Source organism: Mus pahari, chromosome 11 (assembly GCF_900095145.1).
Source record: "Mus pahari chromosome 11, PAHARI_EIJ_v1.1, whole genome shotgun sequence".
NCBI classification, from domain to species: Eukaryota; Metazoa; Chordata; class Mammalia; order Rodentia; family Muridae; genus Mus; species Mus pahari.
Window position 1 is genome coordinate 42,535,601 of NC_034600.1, and position 21,431 is coordinate 42,557,031.

General features: G+C 43.0%; 1 protein-coding gene and 1 pseudogene across 1 annotated transcript in view; both read left to right on the forward strand.

The window, feature by feature from the left end:
* Ankrd55 (ankyrin repeat domain 55) overlaps positions 1-21,431 on the forward strand; it is a 94,745-nt gene that overhangs the window by 1,491 nt on the left and 71,823 nt on the right. The gene's annotated exons all lie outside the window — the stretch shown is intronic.
* Positions 1,147-1,298, forward strand: LOC115065027 (annotated as a pseudogene).

Below are 21,431 nucleotides of genomic sequence, written 5' to 3' on the forward strand. Positions count from 1 at the left end.
TTTCTCAAATAATAACATAGATTTAGATTCCTGAGGCAGAGTCTTCTCCAAGTCTTGTTTGGAGCAGGGAAGGAGGGAGGGAGGGAGGGAGGGAGAGAGAGAGAGAGAGAGAGAGAGAGAGAGAGAGAGAGAGAGAGAGACCCTTGAGAACATTTCGATTCACACTGAGTCTGTAGACAGGCACTACAGGAAGGAGGCTTACTGTAGTTCCCACCACCACCACCTCCTCTTCTCCCTGTACGTTTTGTTCCACTGATGACAATCCGCAGAAATAAGAGCTCTGCTTAGAATCAAGCTGCTTGCACTGGTTGGAAAACAGTGTTGCCAAGCCGAGGAATCACAGAGGAATAATCACAAACACGGTGATTATTTGGGAGAGTAATCTGAGGGGACAGGGACTGACTACAGAAGAACAAGTCCTTCAAAACCAACGTATCTGTGCCAGCCTGGCACTTACTGTCTGGAGTGAGCTGGGGACGTAACTAAAGTGCTGGTTTAAAATATTTTCCTGCAGCGTCTTTTGTGGGAGCAATTCAGGGCAATTCTTCTACCTGATTCTTCCCATAATATTAACTCCCTCTCTCTCTCTCTCTGGATCTCTCGACCCTTTCTCTCTGATGGCAGCAGAGGCTTATTCGTAGCTCTGAAAAGCAAATCAGTTCAGCTTTTCAACCTCGGCATTTTATCTGACCTCTCTGGACCTTCCTTTCCTTTGCAGTAAAATGATGGAAAAGCTGTTCACTGCAAAGATACAAAATGACATTTAAGCAGTTGCCTGTGTTGTTGAGGCCTGGTGTTCCAAATCATGGCTGCTGCTGTTACTGGTGATTTTAGTACCACTTGATGGTCCCCTTGACCTCTAACTTAAATGTAACCATCTCACTGAGGAGGTTCAATTGCTGTTGGGTGGGCTAGACTGCATGCCTTCTCAGGTCAAAACCCCACGGGGGGAGCCTCTCAGAGTAAGTTCTGAGAGATAGTTAACAGAAATGATACCCACATAGTTCTATTACCACTCCCCCAAGCCTCCCCCCACTTTAAAAGCATGGGAAAGCCCCATAACTTTTAAGGCAGGAGTAGACTTCAATATTATCTCATTTAGCAAACTGTGGTTAAATGACTGAAAAGGTTGAGAAATTGAGCATGATCGCTTCCCAGCCTTTGAACTAAGATGAAGTGAGAGTGGCTGTTCTTACCAGTTTAATATCTGATATGACAGGGAGGTAAAATGAGAGATGCTTCATTCTCTCGGTGCATCGGCCTGGTATTACGGTATCTCCAGGAATGGTACAGTCCAGGGGATCTCAGAGAGTGGGGGGGCGATGGGGGAGCTGAATGTGGAACTTGAGGGGAGGGATCTACTATGAATTGAAGCCAGCAACACCAGACTCACATGTATATGTAGACAAGACATATCTTCTGGAAGCAGCTTAGATATATTATGGAAACTTTCTCTAGGAATAAGTAGACAAATGTCTACCTCCTCCTAATAGACTACCAAGACTGGGAGAACCTTACTGGGCTTGTTTACTGAGTAGAGACGAGAAGTTACTCACAGGATCCTGAGTGACCCCCAAGCTTCCATACCACCCCCAAATCTCACCCCAATTGAGATAACTTTTTTTCACTGTGTAGATGGAGTCCCCCTCTCGGCGAAACATCCACAGTCTATATGTCCTAGCACTGCCCCCCACACACACCCCAAGGTTACATGCAGTTAGGCAGAATTGCATACAAATGTCTGGGAGGTGTGAGACGGAGTGGACAGGATCTGAGGTGAGACTCCAGTGACCCTCTTCATCCCTTCTTTGAGAGGCGAATGAATGAACGTCCACTGTCAACAGGCTCCATTTTGAGCGTCTCCTACATGTAACCGCTGCCGCTGCTCTGATGGAAATGACAGCTGTGGTGCTCAGAGGATATCGTTCTACAGCATGGCCCACTGTGTCCTGAACTTAGATGCAAAAGATATAAGCTGGGGGTGTGAAGTTGGGGGACATTGAAAATAGTGATACTGGGCTTTCACCTGTGGGGTATCCAATAAAATGGGTGTGACTATGGCTTGATTCCCACCCCCCAGGATGTTTCACTATGAGGCAAGGGTTGTGAACTGCTCAGTTCATCCCCCTAACATTACAGGTGGGTTGACTGAGCAGCTCAAGGTAGTTCTTATCCGGGTTATCTGACTGGCCCAGACTCTAGCTTGCTTTGTAAACTCCAGAAGGAGAAAACCGGAGTCTGCAGGGCTCCCCCGTTCTTGTTCTTGTGTTTTGTGCTTTCTGCTCTCACCATAGCAACAACTCTGATCCCACGTGCTCCCCCTGGCTGTCTTCCCTCTCAAAGCCCACATGCAAGAAAGCACTGTAGTAAAACTTACTACAGAACACAGAGGATCCTGCTCAAGCCAACGTGCTCTGCTGTAACTGTAGATAATCTACGTTATCTACATTTTCAGCTCTGCCACAACTTGAGCAAAGTAAAGCTCTGCTCAGAGAGAAAACCAGAGACAGGGCTGGTCTCCACAGCCTCCTTTGTCCCAGTCACTCCCTGTGTGGGTCAGAGTGAGGAGGGTCAGGTCTACAGGAGCACTGTTGGGAAATAGAGCTGATGAGGTTGTCTGTAGATGGTGCAGCCACCTCAGGACTGCAGGCTCACAGCCTGTCTCTTGCAGAAGCATTGCTGTGAGGACGAGAGGAAGGGCTGGTCTTCTGCTTGGGTTAGTACAATTGACTAGTATCCGTGAGCTACTGTCATGAAGAACCACCACCAAGTGGTGCTTAAAACAACAGAAATCTCGCTCTCCGTTCTGAAAGACAGAAGTCTGAAATCAAGATGTTGGTGGGAGCGCACTCCTTCTAGAACTTTCAGAGAAGACTCTCTCCTTGCTTCTTCCAGTTTCTTCCAGGCTGTCATGACTCACTGCTTCCATGTCTTGCCCTCATCTCTGTCTACCAGGCTGTGTGTACACATCTCCTCTGTGTGTGCAGTACATGGTACAAGTCTCAAACTCCTTCGGCTCCAGACAATGCAGGAGAAACACCTTATAATCTACAACTTAACCCCAGTTTTTCACACCTAAGGCAATTGTGTGTGTCTGTGTGTCATATAAAGCAATCACCATAGGTTAAATGATAGAAATCAACTCTCCGGAATCAAATATGCTGGTTAGGTTTTTTTGTCAGCTTGACACAAGCTGGGGTCATCAGGTAAGAAGACACCTCAACTGAGAAAATGGACTCTATCAGGTTGGCTTATAGCAGGTCTGTGGAGGAATTTTCTTATTTAATGATTGATGTGACTTGTCACCAGAGTAGGCCCAGCCTACTGTGACCAGTGCCATCCCTGGGCATGTGGTCCTGTGTGGGAAAGTGACACATGCCTTTAATCCCAGCACTCAGGAGGCAGAGACAGGAGGAGCTAAGAGCTCAAGGTTAGCCTTGTCTACAGCGTGAATTCCAGAACAGCCAGGGCTACACAGAAAAATCCTGTCTCAAAAAGGGGAGGGGGAGAAAGCAGACTGAGCAAGCCACAGAGAACAAGCCCATAAGCACACTCCTCCATGGCTTCTGGTTCAGTACCAACCTCAAGGTTCCCTCTGGAGTTCCTGCGCAGACTTCCCCTCGTGATGGACTAAGAGCTGTCAGATGATAATAACCTTCCTGTCTCAAGTTGCTTCTGATCATGGTGTTGAGTAGAACACTGAAAAACCCAACTAGGACATAAGGCAAAATTATAGCATATATATGTATGTATATGTATATATACATATACGTGATATAATTATATATAAGCTATATAAGATACATATTATATATAAGATGTGTGTGTGTTTAAAAATGCATTCTTACTCGAGTTATATGGAACGTTGGCATGCAAGAGATGAGCAAGAACATCTCTTTGGTACCAGCTCTGAGCAGACACTACGTGTAGATGACACAGTGGTAGAACTGATGTCCCCAGAGCACTGTAGAGCCAGTCTCCTGTGCTAAAGACTACGCAGACCAACTCACAAGGGATCTACTATCGGCCTCTTTCTGTTTATTCCTTTGGATCAACGTAATTCAGGAAGCTCGTGACCTAACCACAAAGTTGGACAGCAAAGCCGGAATCCCAAGTCTGTTTTTCTTCAAACCCTATGTTCGTTTTTTTTGCCACAGTGTGTTGTTTTATTGGGCAGCTATAAAAATGTAACAAGAAAATTAAGACATCAATGAAAAAGATAAAATTGACGAGCTATGTTTCACAATCAAGTTACCCTGTGATATTTTAGATCGACACATAAATGTGCTGATTTTAACACTCAGCTTCTCATCTAAAATGGGAACACCAAACAGAGACTTCCTTGCATTTTGTTGAAAAAAGCAAAAGTTAAAACTGCCGGGCCATATTCAGATGCCCACAAAGGAAGAATAAACAAATTTGAAAGGGTCCAAGGAAGAGGGCAAGGGAAAGCAGGCAAAGAGGGGGTGGTGAAGAAGGGGCCTTAACTGGGTTTACCTGATGCTTTCAGGCTGGAAGACTGAATTTGAGGTTGGCTTTCTGATTGACGTATAGGCAGAAGGAGAACACACTGAGCCAACAATCCATGGGTTAGAATCGATTCCCTAAGGTGATACTCAGCCTTATTCATCCCTGGGTAAAGGAGGGAGAAAAGAGAAAAAGAGAGATGGGAGAAGAATCTTTTTGCCAAAGTTTTGGGCCATTTAAGACCAATCCTGGCTCCTCTTCCTTCTGTGTTCTGCCCCTTTCTTTCCATCAGACAGCTCTTGGGTCCGGCTATGAGAGACTGGTCCATTCCGGAGACTGCGGAGGCTCACATCAGTCAATACCTCAGAAGACTCCACCTCCTGTAACCTGAGCATTCCTCCCCTTCTACCCTTCTCAGTACCTTTTATGGAGATGAACAGAAGGGAGCACCTGACTGGTAATAGCCAAACAGCTACCAGTCACACCTTAAGGAGGCTGGGCACGAGGGGAGTGATGTAATTCTCTACGGGGCAGCTCTGTGGTTAGGGGCAGAATATGAGGATGGTATCCAGAGACAGAGGAAGCCCTGCTTGGGTAGCCAAATCTCCGTTGCTTCCCACAGTGTCACCAGATCCATTTCAGGAGTCTAACCCTCTAGTCAAGCAGAACTGAACTGGTTTGCCACGGTTCTCCATCTTCTCTGTTCATGAACCCCACTGCATTGCGGGACAGCATCTCTGTAGATTACCTCCTCCCCTATGGAGTTCCCTCTTTAGGGGCCACCGTTTTGGCACCTTAAAAAAAGAGAGCACATCACGGCCCAGGGTAAGTGAGAAAAGTGTGGCATGTGATTGGGCTGGACACCGTCTCACAGAAAGACTGCTTCCAGAGGTTGTCCCATGCCGAGTGTGCTCGAAATGTTCAGAAAGCCTGTGGGGCATTTAGTGTCTGCGTACTCTGTTATGTCATGAAAGATCTGCATCTCCCATTTTCCGATCTACCTTCTAAAGTCCTGAGAGTTTCACACACAATTAACTCTCTGCTAATAGGTGTGTGTGTGTGTGTGTGTGTGTGTGTGTGTGTGTGTGTGTGTGTGTTTTATAAGTGTCCTTTATGTGTCTCTATTTGTGAAAACTGAGCCTAACACTGGAACATCAAAGAGCTTGTTCTGGGTCGTTGGTTATACTGGGGAAGGAGAAGGTGTTGTGCTCTGTGCAGGAAACATTTCTATGTCTAAGTGTGCCCTCAAACATAAAATATAGGCACATAGTAAGCAAGTGCTCTGATAATTTTTTTTTTAGCTTATTTGAAAATAACTTCGAGTGTGTGTGTATGTGTGTGTGTCAGAGAGAGAGGGAGACAGAGGGAGAGACACAGAGACAGAGAGAGACAGAGACAGAGACAGACAGACAGAGACAGAGACAGAGAGAGACAGAGACAGAGAGAGACAGACTGTCGCTTTTTTTTTTTTTTTTCGGTACCTGTAGACTCTTTTGGTCTCTTCTGACATTGAAATTTTTTAAATTAGAGTCTTCTTCATTTGTTAAAAATTGAGTTGCTCCTTTTGTAGTTCATCTGAATCTCCTTCATAGTTCAAATGAGAGTCTGCATTGTTCTCAGGTGTTGAGTGTCTCTCTCCTTATCACAGTATTGTCCAAATCCTTTTATTGTGATCATCTGACGGGAGAGGTCACAGTAGCCAATGTCAGTTGATACTAACAGGGCCAATTTTCTTTTTCCTATTTATGAAATTGGTGACTACTTTCTTCAGAAACATACAAACAAAACCCAAAGCAATACAAGAATAAGCGAAGGGCAAAGGATGTAGTTTTCTCTTATCTAGTGAAAAAAAAAAATGTGTGTGTTCCTCATAGCTTCACCACAGCCCGTTCCCGAAGCAACTCAGTAGCAAGATGGCTCTGCAGCACTCAGAGTACCAGCTTCCAAAGAGAAACAACACAGTCAAGACTGCTGACCCAGAATGACTGTTACTAGAAGAGGTAGTACCTCAGCTCAGGTAGCCAGCAAGGCGACAAACTCTGCATTTCAATCATTTCATGTAATCCTTGCCACAGACTGGGAGAGAGACTCCATCTTTGGTCCGCCCAAGGTTGCAGGACTGCCAACGGCAGCAAGATAAAAGCGAGGCAGCCATGTTAACTCAGGAGGCTTGCTCCCCGTCTCGTCTCTCCTCACGATACCCTTTGCCCGCAGACACACCTCCTCTGTCCAGCAGTGTATCCCATCAGCCTTTCCTTGACATGCAGCACGCACTAGCAGGGAGACAGCTGGAGTTCTTGACAGAGCATGATCTTCCCTCTTGTCAGCTGCCCCTGAGCTGGGCTTCTCTCTGCAGGGAGATGGGTCAAGAAACCTGAGCTCAATTGGCAGCCCAAGCTCTTCCAGGGTTGGGTGGAACAGTCTCCATAGAAGCTGGCCTGGGGGGCAAAGAATGGCGTCAGCGTCCTACCAAGAGAAAGGAGGGGTTCAGAGAGAGAGGCCATGCTGGAATGTGACCTGTGGAAGTCCTGGGATGACCAGAGCCTTTGCATGCAGAGACAAGGCTTGGCTTCCATCACAGATGCTTCTGAGCCTTCTTCTCAGTCCCTTTGTTCTGTGAGGCAACAAGTTGACCTGTCTCCAAAAGATGGTTTGGAGGGCCCGGGGCAGCTGTAAACAAAGGCGCATGAAGCAACTTTTCAACCTGGGTCCCTGGCAGGTAGGTTATGGTGCCTTCAGCTTCACCCCTGAGACCAGGTCTTTGATCTGAGGTTTCACCACAGTGAATCAGAACGGACAGCTATGGTTTGTTGTTGTTGTTGTTGTTGTTGTTTGTTGTTTGTTTAAAACCTTGGCTTTTTAAATCAGTGAAAGGGGCATCTAAATCCACCTGACTTGATGCTCTTGTTCTGTGCTTATTTAATATTATATGAAAAAGTGTCCCTAGGCTTTGGGCCATAAGAAGGTTAACCTGGTAGGGAACCACTGGGCATGAGATGGTGCACGGGATCTGATAGTCCTAGAACTGACTTAAGGATGCTGTTTGAACACTTGGGTACCATCTGAGTTCCCTACTTTATATTACTCTGGCAATTACTCTGGTTTTGAGGCAGATCCTTATTATTCTAGTAATTATAGTTTTATAATGTTTGGGTATTCCGTAGAAGAAATTTCCTTCAATATGGATCTGTTTTCATTAAATTAGATAGCCTTACCCACTCTTTGTTTGCTCTTTGTGTTTGTTTCTGTTTGGGGGGAATAGTAGCACAGTCATGCCCTTTCTTCAAAAAATAATGACACTTTCAAAACTGAGAATTAACTTCCACTCTAAATATATAACACCACACCCTCCCTCTTTACATGTGAGATTGAAGGACAGAGGGAATCCCAGTGATGGAGTGCTGGGGACTCTGTGGTCATTGAAGCCACAGCAAATGCTCATGCCCCAAGGGTACCAGATACTGTTTAATGTCTTGGCTCCCAGCTCTTCCCACTTTGCAAGCTGTGCTTGCGGAGATGAGGCTACAAAGGTATGTGATACAAGGGTTGAATTAATTAATACATTCAAAGTACCGGGAACTGTGCCTGGCCCACAGTAATTGCCTAGTAAGCGCTACTGTGGGCTCTAGAAGGCTTATAAAGATAGTGACGATGATCCCCTTAAGATTTTTATCAAGATTTAATGAAGTAATACATGCAAAGCCCTTGAAGCCATCGTAGCCTACAACGTTGACTTGGAAAGTGCTGGTTGACTGAGAGACTATTACAAATGATTCATCTAAGTTCCTTTGGGCAAGCTGTCTCCCCAGGTTCAAGCTGCCCTCTCCTCTGTGGTGGATTCGTGACAGAGCACCTCTTTTCAGCTGAGTCAGGGGTGTAAAAACCACAATAGAATGAAAACTAATGTCCCTGGGCAGCTGGTAGATCTTAGATGCTGCTACATACAGTTCTGTTCTCACTCTAGCTCCTTTAGCCTGTAATGTTGGGGGAGATTTTACTAACCCATATCCATACATCAAACTGTCTTCATGTCCTGCTGTTGTATTCTTTTAATAGCAATGCAATTTATTACTGATTTAATAGAATCAATTTGTAGAATTTAATTTGCAGTTTTGTGTTTACAAATTTAAATGGTCAATAAATGCCTCTCTCCCTCTCCCTCTCCCTCTCCCTCTCCCTCTCCCTCTCCCTCTCCCTCTCCCTCTCCCTCTCCTTCTGTATGTAAATGTGTGTATGTGTTCAGTTTAGAATAAGCTTAGAAAATCCAACTTTTAAAGAACATCACTCTTCTATATGAAATTTTCATCTCTTGATTATTTTAGCATGTATCTTCACATTTTAAGGAAATCCTCTCACACACTTTGAGGAGCTTTGTGCCCCTGCCACTTGCTTTGCCACCTTCCCTGGTTGTGCGCTCAATATCACTGCTGTGCTTCCAGCTTTGGCTTGGCTGGGAGATGTACTTTTGCTACTGTGAGCAGAGACTCTAACAGGATGATGTTTCTGAGCCACAAAGCTTGTACAATGGTGGAGAGTTGGGGATAGGCTGCCACAGGACAGAACAGAATGTGGGAATGTGGGAATGTGATGTGTCCATCCTGAACCAAAGAACGGTCAGAGTCCAACGGATCATATGGGGTCTTTGCATGCTGGTGAAAGGGGAATTACAGACCACAGTGACCGGGCGGTTACAGATCATGGGGTCTATGGGTCAGAGGGTAGACCTGGGCCTAAGAACCTTCGACATTAGTTGGGTTTCTCCATTTACTACCCATGCGACTCTGGCTAAACCACGTACTCTCAACCTGGGTTCCTTCACCCACAAAATGAAAGAAATTACAGTCCCCACTTCTTAAAGTAAGAATTAAATAATCAGATGAATAGAGTGCTTATCACAGTGCCTGGCCTATTCTAAGCGTTATGTAAGGCTTTCTCATAATTGTGAATATTTCTGAGACAGCAGCTTAGCCCTCAAAGGCCCTGTGAGCCCCACAGTGGCCCCTGGGTGCTCTTGTGTGACTCAGAGGTGCTCCGTGGAAGCACTTGTGAGGGAGTTTTCACTAACACTAGCTTTGGGTTCAGATTTCCTCAAAAGTTCCCAGAAAAGTTTTAGAATCTGAAACTGTGCAAGAAACAACAACAACAAAGATTCAAGAACTTTCACTGTGGACCTTCCACGAGAGTCTGTGGAATGTGAGCGTGGCAGACACCGGCTGCATCTCCAAACTCGTGCATGAATCACTGCAGAGACAATAGTTCTGGGAGGTCTCTGCTTTCCACATCATGATGCCATAGCCAGGGATAGACAAGGCTCCTCCTCAAAAGTGTTGATGACCTAGCATCCAACCAGGTAGCCATTATAAACTACTGGGGGGGAAAGGAATTACCCAATAATTGACTAATTGGGTAAAGTTGATTGCGTAGAAGTAAATTTAAAAAAAATCATGTTACTCAAAGTTAAATGTTTATAAATAATTTAGTAATAAAGTCCAACAAGGAAGACCTGTCTAACCATAAATGCAATATTATAAATTTTAATATAGTATGTGTAAGTTTCCTACTATATAAATCCTCAAAAATCTATTCTTAAAACCAAGCAAAACTAATAGAGCCAAGTGAGAACAGAAGTGGCAGAGAGTAGCTGAGAGCTGGAGCTAACCGATGGAGGGTTAGTGTCCTTACTGCATAGGTAGCTCGTCAAGACCTGGCCAACTGAGGCCTTGAAGTAATACGATGTGACATCATCCTGTTAGAGTTTATACTCACGGTAGCAAAAATACATAGCTAATTCATAAATACCCACAAAGATGAAAAAACTTTTAGGGACAGTAAAAGAAGTGACCATTGAAAATGATGTAGCAGTGTCCTTTTGAGGCTGAGGCAACATGAGTATCTAAATGACTCATAATGAGTAAATGATCAAAGTAGCTGTGCTAAGTTCAGCAAGTCACATTTTAGGCATACTTTAAAAGTGATGTCATGCAACCTCTTGACATGGTAACTTGTTTATAATCAAATATTGTCTGGTAAAGGGCAAAACCCCAAACTATTTGTATTAAATGGTTATAACTTTATAAATAACATATTATTTCCACATTGTGCTCAAAGCTGTTAGCTATTGTTTATTTCAACATTAAAATAATTCCAGGGTCAGTGAATGGCTCAGTGGGTAAAACCCTTCCCGCAAAAGCCCGACCATCGGAGTCTGGTCCAAAGAACCACCATGAAGGGACAGAACCCAGAACCCAATCCCAAAAGTCATTCTCTGACCACCACACCCACACTCCCTTACTCTCCTATGCACATCACACACACACACACACACACACACACACACACACACACACACACACGAGCTCAGAGAATTCCATTCCATTTCTCAAATCCTGTCACAATCTCTCAGTCCACAGAAGTAACACCATTTGAGAGAAATTTGGGATCTCTGGTACCGATCTGGTCAATGACCCTGCCCCAGTGGCCGACAGTAGTCCAGACTTCAGCCACAGACAGCAGGCCACTGTTCTAACCTCTGAAAGCCACACCACCTTCAGCAAGTAAGCACCTCCAGGACTTTCCCTCTCCTATCCCTTGCCCCATTTGCTTCACAGCTCTTGGGACCTGTTAACCCCTTGCTTACTCCTTGGGAACATCCCTTATCTTTTGTGTTGCCATGCAGAGTCCCTGGAAATAGGACTTCAGTCTTTTTTATTTGGAGTTCAAGATGGAGAGCAAGAAAAGAATTCATGGTCTCAGTGGCGGGGAAGACAGACCTACCAGATGCTTGTAACGATACACTCCGATACAGCTACATCTCCACCTCCAAGCTCATCTCCCACGAACACTCCTTCACCCTCCTAGGACTTCATGCAGTGGGTAGAACTAAGTCATCCTAGGAAGGGGTGGGAATGGATACAACCCCTCCACGCTTATAAGTAAAATAAGTATCGTTAAGACACCAACTTTTAAAAATTTGTTTGTTTTTACATGTGTGAGTATTTTAGCTGCCTATATGTCCATGTACCACATGTGTGTAGGGGGCCCCTGGAGGCTGGAAAGGGCATCAGATCTGTCAGACTGAGTAACAGACAGTTGTGAGCTGCCATGTATACACTGGGAATCAGGCTTGGGTCCTTTGTAAGAGCAGCCAGTACTCTTACCCACTGCATCATCTTATGCTGATTATCTTTCCGTACATATTTTCTTCTTATCTGGATTTCAATATTTTTAAATGAAAAAGCAAAATAATGTAAAATGACAGTTCAATTAAATCAAAATGTCCAAGAATAGGACTCAGACATCACTTTCTTTTTCTTTCTTTCTTTCTTTGTTGTTTTGTTTTTTGTTGCGAATTCCCAGAACAATCCTAAGGTGCAGTCAAGGTTGAAGTCTAGGATGTCTTAACTCCGGTTTTGCCAAATGGACTTTCTGAGTCACAATGGCGCATAATAAGTAATGTGCTGGAGATTCCGAAGGAGATTCAGATTCAGAAATGGTTTCTGATGTCAGCTTTTCAGTGTCTTGTAACTGTATTCTGAGAGCTCTGGTGTGAAGTTCGAACCAGCTTTGCTTAAGCTCCATGTTCACAGTGAGGGCTGAGGGCAGCTTTGACTCTTACGAAGACAAGGGCATGCCTTCCAAATTTGCTTAAAAGAGGAACTACCTTCTTCCACCACTGCAGCCAGCTCTAGCCCAAATGTTATGAGCTGTAAGCCTTCACTTTTTACATCTTCCCTGTAACTTGTCTCTCCTACTTTATGAGCTCTTCTTTTTCTCACCCTTCATTTCCACCCTGCTTTTCACCCTGATCACTAGATAGGAGAACAAGAAGGAGAGAGAGAGAGGGAGAGAGAGAGAGACAGAGAGACAGAGAGACAGAGACAGAGAGACAGAGACAGAGAGACAGAGANAGAGACAGAGAGACAGAGACAGAGACAGAGAGAGACAGACAGAGGGGGGGGGGGTCTTTGAATCTAATTTCTTCTTGTTTTTTCTTTGAACATAACAGCCAGACCTATTGGGGCTCTAGCATTTATATTCCCTCTGAAAAGTTCCCAGAATTCCAAACATCACATAATCACAAAATCTATCTGCAGCAGACAAAACCTCCGCTGGAGCGCAAGGCCAATCGATATCAGATGCTGCTGGGCTTAACATGAAAACATATTTTTATAGTATTTCTGTGTTTTTTTTTAAAAGAAACCAAAATTCCAAAATTGTCACTACATTACACCTCTTAAGTTTTAAGCCATTAATTATGCTGGGAGTAGTAGGTAATTATAAACAGAGACATTTTCAGTGAACTAAGTGCTTTGTGGGTCACTGGCCAGGTTTGCAGGAGATATAATTGTAAGTTTTGATGGTAGCCACAGCTTTACATTTCCTGTGAAAATATAAACAAATCTGCATCCCCATTATGAAACGTTCAGTGGTTTCCATTCTTATGTTAACATATCCTTATAGTATGTAGGCTGGTTTAATTCCACAGTATTTTCTATAACCCAGTGTCCCTCAGCTTCTATTTCAACCCCATTTGTTCGCAATCTTAATTTTGGACTGAGATGATTAACAATTGTTTGCCAGAACACATATTTTCCAGTACTTCCAGACCCTCCTATTCTTTCTACTGGAGTGACTTTGCCTGTGATGTAGGGAAACGACCGCTTCGCAATCCTATCACCTGGGTTAAATTGTATCTCTCTTTTTGCATAGGCCATTATTTTAATTTCTCCTTAGAGAATCTTCGTCTATAATTCTTGGATGCACAATGAATCCCTGGGAAGTCAATCCATTCCTTCCCAAGATCATCTCTACTGTCCCTGAGGGCAAAGGACCATAAACTCCAGGAGTTATTTTATAACACTGAGTTTTGGGGGAGAGAGTAAGATGTTTATCTGTGGCCACGTCTAGAGTGAAGCTGCCTGCAGTATCGTGTATCAGTCTCCAATGCTGAGTGGAGGTTTTTTGGTCTGCATTGTCACTCTGGCTGTAATGACTCATATATTTTGCTGTGGGGCCTGGATTTAGGCCCCCAAGGCTGTTTATCACCGGTAAAAAATTACCTTGACTATCTCCTTTGGACCTACACTCATTGGTCCGATGACGACCCTTGCCATATTGCCTCACATCCCTGGAAGCCTAGACCTTCTTTCTAGTTTATATTTAGAAAACCATTTTCCCTTAGAAATGTCTCATTCAGAATTTTGTAGCAAATATTTCCCATAATTAAAGCACCAGTTATTTTGAGCTCTGAGACCTTTGGCAGCTTGGTCACAGTATCTTTGCAAATGATTATATTTCCTGCAATTGAAACCCTGGTCATTTTAATATCTGAAACCTCTGACTATAGCTTGATTAGTATGATACACATTAGAACCAATACCGGTTGTATCCCTTATCCACTTGTTTATAGGCACTGCTCTCACCTTGAATGGTCTAATAACTTTTTATATTTGGTATTTGAATTTTCATATGCCAAGGTCTCTATCAACATCTGTCTTGCATCAGGATCTGATACAGACCCTTTCATTGCTGAGACCAATCTTTGTAAACACTCAGTGACAACTCCTCAGAGCCGTGTATAACCTTTGTAAACAAGGTGGACTCCCCCCCCCCCCCGGGGTCTTCAGCTTTGTCCCGAGCTCTTAAAGCCACTAAGAAACATTGTTCTATGGTAACATCATCAAGTTGAATCTGTGCTTTTATATCAGAGTACTGCCCTTCACCCAACATCCAATCCTTTTCTATATTTATTCACTTCACTCTATTTCAGTGTTCACTATCCATGGCTTCCCCACCCCTGCCGTGTTAACCATTAAAACGGTGGACCAGTCTCTAGTACAGCTGTTACAAATACCTTCCAGGCTTGAGAAATGATTTTATTTTGAGTAGCCCAGTTATTTAGAATTTGTCTCACAGAAGGTGAATGCATCCCATATGAAATCATGGCCTCTTTAAATGCCTTAGAGCTATCATTTCTATAGGATGTCATGCTATCTCGTCATAGCCTCATTCCACACCTTTAGCAAGCATATGAGAATGTTGATGGTGATGATCTTGTGACCCCAGGCTCCTCTCACTCTGGTGACTCCATTGCTTCTAGATTAACCCTTTCTCTCAAAATGGACTGCATCATCAGCACCTCCTCCCACTTTTTCAGCTTCTCTCTGACCCAACCAACTCTGGCACAGTTTCTTTCACCCTTTTCTTCTACAGGAAATCCCCACTCTCTTGCCTTTCTTGCCAGGACTGAGTTTGTTCTCTCTTCTCCTGTGAGCCTCGATTCCCAGGTACTTCCACCTCCACTGGCAACCTTTCCAGTTCCACAGACAGCCCCCAACCCTTTCAGAAAAGAGAGAGCAGAGCACCCCCTTCTGTTTTCCCATTTCAGCCACTTTTTGTTTCGCGGACCCCATTTCCACCTGCAATATTTCCACCTGCTTAGCCAGTCTTTCAAACTTTTTTTTTTTTAAACAAAATATATGAAGAAAAAAAAACAGAAAATTTCCTCTGGGAGCAATATGGAGGATATCTGGTAGCAGCTCCAATAAACTTTTTGCTTGCTTCTTGAAAAAAAAAAAAAAAAAAAAAAAAAGATATTCATTCCTTTGTTCCCTGCCATTTCATTCATGGCATTTGAAATCAAATCTACTTCATTCTTTAACTTCAAGCCCCATGTGGATATGCTGCTTGTAGCTGGTCTTTGCCACTTTGTGGGTCCTTCTTTTTCCCACCCTTTATCCCCCCAGTTTCACCTCCTATCACTAGATATAAGAGAAAGGAGAGAGGGGAGAGAAATCCCCCAATCTAATTTCTTTCTTTTAGTTTCTTCTTTGAGCGTGAGAACTAACATACCGCTACTCTCCGAATGACCACCAACCAACAATCCCACACACACTCCTCCCTAGCACTTATGTTCACTCTGAAAAGTTCCCAGAATTCCAAATATGACACAACCACAGAGACTATCTGCTGCTGACAAAACCACGCCTCTGCTAGGGCAGGAGGCAAACACAGTCAGCCGCTGTGAGGCAGCCCCACATCCCCATGCCTGTGATGAAGACAAAAACTGTTCTTATAATATTTCCATGGTTCTTTTTAAAGAAACAAAAACCCAAAATTTTCACTATACTACCCCTTCTTCAGTTTGCCAATTTGGAGACAATATGCTAATAAAATCATCAAACACCTAATCAATATATTAAACACTGCTCTTACTCATAGTCTCTGAAGTTTAGAATTATTTTTTCTTCAGTAAAAGAAAAGCCATTTATCCCAACCAACTGTGCATTGTTGCATAGGACCTTCTAAAGAGGTCCTATGGGGGACAATTATACACCAGGTTAGGTTCTGTTCATTGCTTTTATGACACAAGCAAGTAGCCTAAGACTAGCAGTGTAACAATTATCCCAAAGATTAAAAGCTGTCATATTTCAATTCCTTGTGGGCAGCTTTGATGGCTAGTCATCATTGTCTATTTGATTTGGTTTTAAATGATCTAAGAGATACAATTCTGTTTATCATATGATGATAGGTGACTCAATATTTGGCTCCCCACAGATGTTCGGTAGACATGTTGAGTACCAATCAGAAAAGGAAACGTAGAGGTCATCAGTCTACTCAACACCAATGTCTCCTCAAAAGGTATCACCAAGATATTGCTCAATCAGAACCTGCTGAGGTAAAGGCTATGGTTGGAAAGCATGAGCTCACAGTGTAGCTCCATTTCTGTCTCTGGTTCTTTGAGTTCACAGTGTAGCTCCATTTCTGTCTCTGGTTCTTTGAGTTCACAGTGTAGCTCCATTTCTGTCTCTGGTTCTTTGAAAATCTCCTTTCTGGTTTGTGCCCACCAGAAATCATTTTGGGACCACAGGAAACAATTATAAACTTGTTACCAGTATTTGAAAACAGCTCTGTGTTTACCAGAGTCTTCTCCTTTTTAGTTGAACCAAATCTACTTCTTTGCATGCTTCTTATCCTCCCAGACTACCCACAGAATGGTAAAAGCCTGACTATCACCTGTCACTTTGAGAAAATGAATAAGGTAAAGATAGTCGTATAGTTGTCTCAGAATAATGAAAGGGGAATTGACATAATGTTTATCTATATTTAGTTTTCAGAGCTAGGCAGGCTTTACTCAATCCTTTATAAAAATTCATGTAAAATTTACACTTGCTTAATTAATGAAGGACGAATGCAATATACTAACATCAAGAGTTACAACAAGAATTGAGTGGATAACAAAACCCATTTGCATTTGAAAATACACCCTAAATTGATCAGTAAATTCAATTACCCCATTCTAAAGGTTTTATATGCTAAAGCAAGCAAGCAAACAACAACAAAACCCACATCTTTTACAGAGTCACTGACAGGGCATTCTGTGAATGCTTCTTGAATGCATGTAGTCGCAGCACAAGGGAGACTGAGGCAGGGGGCTCACTAATAGTTAAAAGCCAGTGACTTCTTGGAAAGCCTAGACTATTTACCAAGATCTTGTGTCAAACAGAAACAAAACCATCAAAACCTTAGGCATGATGAAGCATGCAAGCCTGCGATCCAGGCACTCAGAAAAGAGGCAGAGGATTGCTATACATTGAAGGCCTGTCTTCATAGGGAGTCTCGAGCCAGCCAGGACTACATAACTAGCAAGCCTCTCTTTTTTAAAATTAAGTATTCATTTAATTAATCAACAAATAAATACCCATTTTTTTTTTTTGGTTTTTTTGAGACAGGGTTTCTCTGTGTAGCCCTGGCTGTCCTGAAACTCACTCTGTAGACCAGGCTGGCCTCGAACTCAAAAATCCACCTGCCTCTGCCTCCCGAGTGCTGGGATTAAAGGCGTGCGCCACCACGCCCGGCCAAATACCCATTTTAAAAGAAAAAGAAAAAAACTATTTTCTGGAGAGGCATCTTTGCTTGTTCCTGTGTGTTTAGAAAGCTCCAAACTGGCTCTGAATTATATTCAAGAACATTGGCATTCCCCTGGCTCAGAACCCAGAGACCTTAAAGACTCTTTATCACCAGCGGGTGGCAATGTTGTCCCATGGAGCCATTATGGTGCTGTGAAGGCCGATTCCTCCTGAAAGGTGCAAAGATCTTATCTCCTTACAAACAGAGCTTTCTAGGTTGGTCCAAGATATAATTTCTCTACTGACCCACAATACTCAAGGTAACTGTGTGGAAAAGAGAGAGGAATTTAAATTAGGAGAAGGCCCTGTAAAGCATCTCTTTAAGTGATTTTACTGTCCAGTCATAGTAGCCCAAGGATGCTCAATCACTGCTTCAGCATCTGTCTTCCTACTGGATTATGTTCTTTTAAAAGAACCCTTTGTGGCCAGGAGTTTGCTATCTATAACAGATGCAGAGTCTATGGATGACTTAGTATATTTAAATGCTCCAGAGGCAATAAGTTCTAGTTGAAAGAATAACCTAAGATCTACAGATCACTCTGTAAATGCTTATAATTAATTCTAATGTCGTGGGTGAGTTCTATTACCCAAGGATGCTCAGAATAGAATATACTAAGGGAACTCTTTCAAATCCTCTGGTTTAGACTCTAAAGGCTAAAATGCCCTTTACACTGACAAGGCCGCTCCACAAAAAAAAAAAAGGGCCACGGCTTAAGCAGTGCAGGTGTTAATCTGGCCTCAAAGCAATTGCAACAAAATGGGTTCAGTAATGAATGCAATCAATGACTTTCCAAAGAACATCCAGCTCTAAATTTGGAACCCATGTAGACACAAAATCTGAGGAGCTCAGGCACCCCAAACATTGATCTGAAGCTGTACATCTGAATGTCCTCAGGATTAAATAGACAATCTCTAATACAACTGGGAACCAATTAGGTTTTAGCTATGCAGAATAAGTAAAGAGATGTCAAAATTAGCTACTGATCCTTGCGGTTTTTTTTAAGTAAAATTAATCATCTAAAATAGTTATCTGGGGTTGGTTGGTTGGTTGGTTTGGGTGTTTGTTAAAAATCCAATTTTTGGTAAGCTCAGATTTGATTAGACTCTGCAGTCAGAAGTTACTGTGTGGAGGCACTGTACAGTTTCTAAGCACACAGCATCTGTTCTGTTCCTCTCACTGCAGACTGGACACGGTTCATAGACAACACCAAAAGGTACTACTGCAGTACAGGTTTTGATTTTTCCTTCATCATGAAAATGTTTATCTTTATTTTTCTTTTTACTGTAACTATATTGCCAAGAGTCACTTGCTGAGTTAACCTAAAGTTCCTTCTGAATAAACCCCAGATCTCAGCCGTGGCCTCAGGAGTAATCTATCAGATGGCTTTACCAGTTGCCAACCTTTTCCGTCTGTTTATAAAATCATGAAATATTCTCTTTGTGTTAATTTTCCCACAGCAGTTTTTGGAATTTCAAAATGTCAACTTTGAACTGCTTCTTTACTTGTATTATTGAAGTATTTGTATAGCCATGGCCAAGTAGTCAAAAGAGCAACTTAAAGGAGGGAAGATTTACTTTGGCCCATGTAACAGAGGGTTTGGTCCATCCTGTAGGCAAAGTATGGCAGAGTGATTCACATCCCAGCAGTAAGGAAGCATCATAAAGAATCCGGAAGGGTCTGGGAACAAGAGACCCCCAAGGACCCACCCCCACCCCCACCCCAGCATGACATCCCTAGCTAGACCCTACCTCCTAATGAAGCTCCCAAAGCAACACAACACCTCTTACTGGATGCCAGCCCCCCAACACATGAACCTCTTAGGGACGCACATTATATCTAAACCAGAACAGTGATCGCTGTATAAAGCTCTATCTACTTTTTGGGTAATGAAATACTAATGTAAAGTTACTAAGCCACGTCTCTCTCAACATTTATGAGAAGAAAAGCTTGGCTAACTTCGATGACCATAAGCAATGTCAATTCCTTACAGAGTCTGAAAACGACAGGAGGCACAAAACATGACCAAGACATTTCATTTTTTAGCCTGCTCTTCTGGTTCTTTGTGTATTCCATGCATAGAGACACATGAAATGTTTTAGAATACACAGCCAATATTTCTTCCCATGGTTCTCCCTATTCCTTCATGTCCTCTCTTGCCACAGACTGGCCTCAATGTGGGGCCCTCAATCCTTGTGAGAATCAGAGTTCCGGTACAGGTGGGCAGGGAGTTGGCAAACAGTGACAAACAAATACGGACACAAGGGAGTGTTGTATCTGAATGTAATGTGTCAAAGTGGGCATCAGACTTATATATTACAGAAAAAAAACAAAGAAGTTAGGTGATACAACAGCCAAGGTACACTGAAGTTATCTGACACAAAACAGAGAAATGTATTCAAACGACTGGCAGGAACCAGGCAATGTTTATAGTTGAGATAAGAACAACCCTGCCTAGAGTCAGCTAATGACAGGGGCCAGGTGAGGATTTCACACCCTAGTCACAATTTATGCTATTCCTCTGAGCCTTGTGAAAGCTTGTACCTGGGGGTTCTGCTCTAGCAGACCTTTTCATGAATAATGCAATACTGTAGTTCCTCCTTAAACCACAACCCTCCTTTTTCCTAGGCCATAGTAAATTCTTGCATATGGCAGTAACTTGGCTGTTCTTTTAAGTATCTGTAAGGAATCTCCATTTGTCAGAAGAACTCACCAACTTTCTAATAATTTGCAATGTAGTCTGCCATACCTAACTGTAATGAGAATTCTAAGTTTACTATTTTGAACTAGCCCTGAGAATATTAGCTCCTATCTGGCAAAATGAGATGCCCGATTACCAACTGTCAACACTGGGGCATTTCATCTGGATGAATGACATTCTTACGAAATTCCAAGCCCAGGATCAGCTCAAGGACTGCCTAGGACATTGGTAAAGGCCAGACAGTAGAGTTCAGCCTGATTTAGGTTTAGTAAAATCATTTCTTGGAGGCACCTATAATAAAACAATACTGAACGAAAGCATACAGATCCATACACCGACTACCACAGGGACAGGTTTGGAGATTCGTGCCAAGGTTCCAGGACACTGAGTTTCTGTGAAACTCTTTGCCTTGGGACTGCGTCCAAGCCTTTAGGCCTGTCACACAGACTTCACTGGAGTGGGTGTGGCTCAGTCTCTCTGTCTCTCTGTCTCTCTCTGTGTGTGTGTGTGTGTGTGTGTGTGTGTGTGTGTGTGTGTGTGTGTGTATTCTACCATCTTTCTACATGCAACTGTGCATAGGTCTCTCTGTTTAGGCTTCATACACAGAAGTGAGAAGCATTTAAAACCTACTCCCGGGGAAGAACAATAGAGATATGATGAATTCATGGTGCTAAATAGGTAGATGATAGAAGATAGACAGATACATATATCCAAAGATACATGGAGGATAAAGGGGGCATGTCTTGTTCAATTATATAGAGCTATTGGATGATGTTAAGTGGATTTGTGACCTTTTGTTGAAAAGAAACTCTTCTGCCCTCATTTTAGATCCCAAAAGATGATCAACCATTCTTTGGACCTGTGATTTCTGCAACATCTTTTTTTTTTTTTTTTTTTTTTTTTTTTTTTTTTTTTTTTTTTTTTTTTCATTTCTACAAAGATTCTTTGTAGCAGCTCCTAGGTAAAACTAGGGATCCACACTCACCATGGTTTAGACTGAGCATTTCTACGTAGCCTCTAAGACTCTTCTAGTTATTAATTGCTAGTTTCCTAGCAGACCCTAAGCTAAAATGAACTCGGAAGTTCATTTTGATCAGCCTTGTAGGGTATACACACACACACACACACACACACACACACACACCTTCTCCCTTCTTCATGTCTCACTTTGAGTTCCTTCTTAGCACACTTCCTGGATGGTCTTCTAGCCAAGACTATCCATCTTTAACAGGATGTTTGTTTCCTCGTGGCATGACCTGGAACCTGGCTGTCAAGCTCTAGTAACTCAAATATCTTTGTCACTCCGTCACTGTTACTTCTGACTGCGTAAGAGTCCAGGAAAATTTCATTGTAGCAC